General features: G+C 35.3%; 1 long non-coding RNA gene across 1 annotated transcript; it reads left to right on the top strand.

The window, feature by feature from the left end:
- Nucleotides 1–2171: 2171 nt before the first annotated feature.
- Nucleotides 2172–7383, top strand: LOC112679125 (uncharacterized). Its single transcript, XR_003148134.3, has 3 exons — nt 2172–2328; nt 6298–6526; nt 7254–7383. It is a non-coding gene; the product is annotated as an uncharacterized LOC112679125 (long non-coding RNA).
- Nucleotides 7384–7737: the final 354 nt, after the last annotated feature.

The following is a 7737-nucleotide window of genomic DNA, read 5'->3' as shown; positions in this document are numbered from 1 at the left end:
GATGTTGGTCAACAGAGAAAATAATTTCTTGATTAGTTCATACAATTCAGGGAGGTGAAAAAGGGTAAGATTTTGGATGCTTTTGCAAAATTTGGTATGTATTTTTTTTTTCACTGAATATGGAAAAATTACGTGAAAAGAAAAATAGATGCCAAGTGGAAAAAAAAATGCTGTGAGAAGGAATGGCAGAGATAGTGTTTCTTTCTGGAGTAGCAGGAACACAAAGTTCAGAAACATGACAGCAACTTCCATGCAAAATCGGCTAAGGGCTATTCTCCAACTGAAGCAAATATGGGTTATGGATAGGAAAGACAGGTATCTCAACTAAAATTTTGAGAAAAAGCAACAATCTCCCCAAATGAAATATTCTGAGACAAAGCATTATGTTTTGGTTACATTTTAGTTCTCTAAAATGTTGATAGGAGATGGTCTTTTTACCAAATAAGTTTAAATCCACAGGTGATAGATTCTGGAATATGATATGAACTAGAAACCCAATGAGGCTGACACTTGGAAAGAATAAAAAAAAAAAAACAAAAACTACTTTTAATCCAGTTTCCTTAAGTTTCTGTCATAGTTTCTTAAGTTTCTGAAAACTTTTGGGTTTTAGTAACCAAACTCTAGATTATAGAACCATAATTTTGTTTGTGTCTACATTTCTAGGGATAGTAGATGGCTTATTTTTAAAAAGTTTAGGGAATGGGCCAGTGCTATGATGATACCGCATGTGGGTTTGTTTTTTTGTTTGTTTGTTTGTTTTTTCCCCATATGAAAGTTTGGATTGGCAACATCAGATAGTTTAGAGAAGTAATGTCAAAAGTGTTAAAGGAATATGTAGAGTAGAGCCTAGCCTGACTCTGTCAGGCACTTAGTTGGATATATACGGGGGCAGAGACTCTGGGATACAAATTGAAAGAAGGAAGAAACCGTGGGTGTTCCTTTTTTGGATTTCCATATCTTAGACTTTCTTTTATTTTTTTTAAGATTTTTAAATTTAAGATTTAAATTTAAAAATTTAAGATTTTTAAGATTATCCATTCACATAGAGACATCGTTGGTGTCTGAGCCCAATGTGGGACTTGATCCCCCAGATCTCCCAGGACCCCGGGATCACAGTCTGAGCCAAAGGCGGATACTCAATCACTGAGCCACCCAGGTGCCCCCGTGTCTTAGACTTTTAAATTACAGGGCCAAGGGAATTTGACTTTAACGCTTTTGTTAGGTTGGTCATCCTAAGGCATTTAAATTTTATTCAGTGAACATTTGAGAGGCCTAAGACATGTTTTTATTAGAACAGTGACAAAGCTTGATTCACATCATACAAAGTTGCTGTTTGCAGAAATGGATAGTGGAGGGGCAAGAATGGAGGCAGGTGGCTGTACTTTCTCTGCTCCAACTGCCTCCAAACAGCAGCTTGTAGGCACCTCTAACTTTGGCTCTTTCATGTTAGAACCTGCATACTCTCTTAGGTGTTTTGAGCTCGGGGGCATCTAATTTTAGCAGAATTCACAAAATATGAACATTTCCATATTTATTTATTTATTTATTTATTTATTTTTTTTGAACATTTCCATATTTAATGACACACAGCAGAAAAGCCCCTTGAGCAAGGAAGTCGTGAAATTTTGCCAGGCTTCCAGCAGGAGGGCTCGCTGAAAAATCACCAGGACAGGATTTGTGGCCAAAAAAGAACAGGGCAGTAATAAGGATTTCTTAAGTCTATCTAGAGTACAAATTTGAGGATCCTAGCAGAATCAAAACTTGGCAAAATTCACTACAGTACCACAATCCGCTGTTAGAATAAATATGCATTATTTCCCTTTGGTAACTTTCTTTTGTGATACATGTGAATTAATCTACATGATTTCAATACACAGAGATCATTTGTCTTCAACTTCATGTAGAAATACTTCAGTTCTGCTAATTTGCTTTGCAAGTAAAGCATGGAAAATTGTACATTTCCTCATTCCTTTTAAATATTTTATTTATTAAGTCATATTCCACGTGACAAACACTGCTTACAACTTCTAAAAATAAGAGCTTTCAATAAAAGTTTACCAGTTGGTACCAGGCAAATGGCTAGTTCTCCCTAAAATAATCCTATGGGAATCCTAAAGCCAAGGTTCTAGAATTAGAAGGTAGTAGTATACATAGGCAAAATCTCTGTGGATTAAGATTTCATTAGTGTCAAGTTCAGATCCATACAGTATGACATTGGTCAAAGGAGTTTAGGGAAATATATTTTAGAGGCTTTCGTTATTAGAGACGAGGTTTGGAATATAATGAACAGCTGTCACTGTAGTCTCCAGAAGAATATGTGGTCCAGAGGTGATAATATTGGTTCAGGTTATACCACTGTGTAAATTTAGAAGAAACTGTATCCAACTTTCCGGGCCTCAGAATTTTTGTTTTCTCAACTGATACCAAATTTATTCTGCAACTTAGATTATTACTGATAGAAATGAAATAATTTAAAGCAAATAATTACCTGGAAGATTGTGCCATTGCCAGTCAGTAACTAGTCAGGATTAATTTGATCCTTTCATTATTTCATATATATATATATATATATATATATTAATTTTATATATATATATATGAAATCGTTATATATATGTTTTTTTCTGTATGAAAACTCTTAGCATCTTAATTTCTGTGGTATTTTAACATTTAATTGTACTGTGTGTGTGTGTGTGTGTGTTTAATGTACTGTTCTAGAGAATTAGTAATGTTTTTTAGTTTTAAAAGTCTTATCCTTCGCTCTGGAAAGTGTTTTTGTATACTTTATTTGCAATTTGCTCACTTAAATAACCCCGGTTTCTCCTTCTAAAGCTACTATTAATGAGCAGTTGATCCTCTTGGATTGAACTTAACGTTTGTATATTTCTACTTTTAGTTTCTATTTTTTATCTTTATGTTCTACTTTTTGGGAAGTTTTCTACACTCTTGACCTTTAAATTGCATTGCTACTTTGCTAATGAAAATTTTGATTTTCAAGAGCCTCTTCATGTTTCCTAATTGTTCGTCTTTCATGTCCTATTCTTGCTTTATGGGCACACTATTTTCTGTCATCTCTCATACATTACAGGTCTGGCCATTGGCAACTGTTTCTGGCATTGTATTTTTCCTGTGAATTCCCTTTGAGAGTGTTCACATTAATTAATTTTTTTTTCTTATCAGAGGATTTCTAAAAAAAATGTTGAGTTGTGTTTGGCTCTCTATTCATATTTAAGATAAAGGCACTAAAAAGCTGACTGGCTGCACTCTATGAGTGGGGATGAAGTTTACTGACTTGTGAGTTTCACTGTAGAATGAGTAGTTGAGTGGATTTTTTTTTTAAGCATGCAGCTAAGTGTCAATATATGAAGTCTTTTCTCTGGAGCTATTTAGTTATTCAACAGAAAATACACTGAATCTTGAACTTGAGAGAGACTTTGCTTTCCAACAGTCTGAACGCAAAGAAGGGTGAGGTACCTCAGCATTTAGATTTAGCACCATTCAACACGTAGATTTTACTTAATTCATTTTATTATTTACTTAACCCTATCCTCAACCCTGCCCTTGACTGTGCTTGGGATCCCAGTTGTATGAAATGGTGACGGGATTTTGATGTGGTCCTCCATCCCCTCCCTAACGTCTAACCAAATTCCCAGCTATTAGCAACAAGCTTCACTTCCACCTTCCCTGTGACCTGAGCTTCGAGGTGCTCAGAAGTTCACACAGTGAATTGCCTTATTTTCCCTCTTCTTCAGAATTTAGGTTGTAACTGCCTACACTTCAATATTATCACTTTGTCATTTGTTTCTTCTCTTTCAAAAATATGTTGCCAGAGTCCCTTTATTGTTGCCTTTTCTCCTCTTCTCTTTGTTCTTATGTGCTCTCTAACTATAACTTCATTGGGGTTGAAGCAGCTTGAAGGCATGCACCATATTTTGTTTAGTCTTTTTATTCACCGGCACCAGGTATAGTATGTGGCATTAGATAGGAGTTTAAGATCAGTTGGCTTTTAATGGAGTGATTATTAAAATCAATATTTATTAAACTATTACTGAATTTGGAATATAAATATTATAGACAAAATTTATGATGAGATATACAATACCATCCAGTATTGACGTAATTCAATGTTTAAAAAAATGATCATTTTGTCCAAGTGGAGTATCCTTTCTTCCACTTCTCTGTCAGCAGACTTCTTATTTATCCTTCAAAATGTTGACCCAATGGGTTCATCATTTCTGATAGGCCTTTTCTGGTTTGGAGGGAATTTGTACCTAATCTTTGCTATATTTGTATGTTACATATATACTCATTGAATATATCAACTTGTAAGTATTTGTTCATTGACAGCAGAAACCTGATCATATCTGCATTTTTGTCCCTCGAAACTAACATACCTGATACAGAATTAGAACTTCACAAACATTTATTAAACTAAAATGAACTGAGTATTTTCTTCCAGAAATTTTAGGGATGAGCAGAAAGACAGACACTAGTGTTGCTGCCAATTGGTTTTATCCATTATAACATAACCACAAGCTCAGGAAATTTGGTTTTGATTCCCCAAAAGGATTTTGTTCTTGGATTCATTGTACAGAAAGAGAAGTGTGTTTTCCTACAAAGGGAATGAGGACAAATAAGAAATAAATTGTCTTCTCATAAGGGTTTGGAAACATATACCCAAATCAGAATTGGCTCCTTGATTGAATGTATTCTATTAGTTTTAGACTCTTCTATAGGCCATTTAGATGATTGACCATGTGGAAAGTCAGAGTAGATTTTCTAGTCAATCTCTTTTTAATATCAATATTTTTCATTAGATACTATAGCAATAGAGATCCATCAATTTTTCCTAGTACATTTCTATCCTGTATGTTTATATATGTCAGGATGTGATCCAAGGTCAAATGCTGCAGTGTATTTTAAACAAGGCAGATTCATCATTTCATAGAGGCCAGGAAGAATTTTTCCCTTTATGGTTAGCTGATTTTTAGGTTTTCACACTTACTTTTTTATAGAAAAAAAGAAACACCTATCCGTTGTAGAAAATGTCTTCTGGTTTGGGGATAGGGGAAAAAATGAGGTGGTGAATGAAAAATGATTTGCTCTTCTGTCAACTTTCAAAGAGGTGATTTTTTTCTGGTCTGCTTGGTGATGAGATTTATTTTGAGTCAGCTCTATCAGCAACAGGTCAAAGTGCAGTGTTTTTTTTTTTTCCCCCTCCTTTTTGTTTTGTTTTTCTTTAATTTAAAATTTTCAAATCAAACATTGCCACACTGTACCTTGTAGCTGATATGAAATAAGAAAGCCCATTTACCAGTTGTGGTCTGGATTACTATGCTTCGCTACTATTGATTGGGGCAGTTATAGTCTTGCTGTTTGAATTTTAAATGTGGCTTGATGCACCCACGCATGTGTGATCATCTAAATACAACCCCGGACATTTTAACAATTAGAAAAAAAGGCAATTTCTCTGAAGCTGATTGGAAATACAAATTGCTTGTCAAATGAACAAAATTATCTTCTCTTTGCCAGAGAGAGCAAGATGGAGAAAGGTTAGGGAGATAGGAGGAAGACTTAACAGTTAGCAGTGCTGGGAGATAATTAGTCTTCCCACATTAAAAAAAAAGCCTAACCTTTGCTCTACAGCTATTAATATAATATAGAATTATTTAACTGCTAAGAGCTTAGTTTGAAAACAGTTGACTTTTTTCAAGAAACGTGTGTTGGCACAAATGGTCAGATTGAGAAATATACATCTGTGTTTCATGTATATTTGCCTTTCATAGAATATCATCAATATTCGGCATGATTAACAATGCATGTATTGCATTCTTTCTATAAAGATTTCTAGTGCCTGACTGATTGAATAGGAATGAGGACACATGTTTTAAACACACCCTACTCCAAACTGAAACAGCAGGAACGTCTAGTCACTAGAGGGCAGCCATAATCTGTTACAGCCCATAAAGATCTTCCAGGATATCCAAGTCCAATTGCAGATGTGGAGGGCAGGATTTAGAATCAGTGAGCTGTTTTTCAGCTGTACGTATTTTAGAAAGAGGACACTAACATCCTTGTTTAGACAACCTATCAGAAATGATCTGATTAAAAGGCAAAGCAAACAGAGGATTGCAGCACTGCTTGTGCAAATTTCTTGTAAATATATACCTCAGTTATCATAGGAAAAATTGAATGGAAGGAAAAAAAAAAACAACAACAAAAAAAACAAAAGCCCGTGAGCTTTCACGTGGATGGACGGGCCTCATTCACGTTTCTATTGTTTGCTATGGTTGCCAGGAAACCAAAGTTCCAAGCAAGCAAAGGAAATCACTGCACAAGTAACTATGGAATGCCTATGAGCCTGCTCATTTCTCCAAAATGTAGTGAGTTTCAGAAAGCAAGTAGATCTACTGGAAGGACTGGGAAATCAAAAGCAAATGAACAGCACTTCATGTCAACAGATGTTACTAGAATTTTGTAATGGGCAAATGTGCTCCATGCCAACCTAAAAAACGAGCACTGCCAAGTAAGCCTTACATATGGTAGAGTTTAAAATCCCTTGCCTTTAAAGAAACCTCCTTGTCTGGACAATCCGAATTAAAGATAAGTGCCAATTAGCATTATGGGGACATTTCAGCTTCTGTCCTTTCCTCTAGAACCACCCACCTACCTATTTAAAAATCATTTGCAGGATCTATTAAGCCCAGTAGAGGTCAGGAATGAGCAGACATTGTAGTGCATGGTTATTCAGGGTCTCTCACACTGTTAGGATACTTCCTAGAGGTGATCCACATCGCCTTCTGTGAAGTGTCCAAGAGAAGTATTTACTATCGTTGGCGACAGTATCCTGCTAGAAAAGTTATGTTTCCACTCCTTGCTTGTTCCACAGCTAATCCCACAGCCACTTCCTAGTCTACTGGTCATAAGATCAGCTGAAAGAATATGGAAAGAGAAATGGTGCTGTTTGCATAGTAGGAAAAGAACTCCAAACACAAACCTTATTAATAATTGTGTTTCATGTCTGCAGTAAGATCAGTCTTCCTTAAATTAGTGAATGAAGAATGAATAAATGATCGGGCTAATGTGTCACCTTCATGTAAGATAACATTTTGAAGTAATACGTAGAGCTGAATATACACATCCCCATTACCTTTAATTTTTTTAAGTGTCTATAGCTGCCTCTGTGCCTCATAATTTAAAACTGCAAAATAATACATCTTAACCTTTTGATCTTTTATGTTTGTTCCAATCAGGATTCGCTGAGAGGAAAACTACAATCAAGTGAAGGTCCACACAATTTTAGTTTGGCAACGCTACCCGCATGCATTCAAACTAAATTTCAGATAACTGTATTAAGAAAAATAGTGCTTTTGCCATGACCTATCTATGGAGATTTGTTGCTTTGTTCCACTGACAATTCTGAATTTTACAACCATTTTGTAAAATGTATCAGATACATGAATAATGGGTTTAGAAAGTCATAAAATTATATTTACTTTGCTTAGCCAAAATTTTAATTCATCCCATGTATTTTACAGTGTCCAGAAAGATTTTTGATATACTTTCATACTCTTTCATTAAAGTTAAACATGCCTAAGCCTAAGAACAATTAAAGTTAGTTAGGTTCCCTAGAAGCGTCGGTGCAGTTTAAATTAAAAGGAGCCCTTGACTTGATATTAAAAGAGCTGACTTCCAGACCTGGATGTGTTCAAATACGCAGTGTGAGCTCAAGCAAGG

Source organism: Canis lupus, chromosome 6 (assembly GCF_003254725.2).
Source record: "Canis lupus dingo isolate Sandy chromosome 6, ASM325472v2, whole genome shotgun sequence".
NCBI lineage: Eukaryota > Metazoa > Chordata > Mammalia > Carnivora > Canidae > Canis > Canis lupus.
Note: the sequence above shows the minus strand (reverse complement) of the source record. Positions and strands in the feature narration are given on the sequence as shown.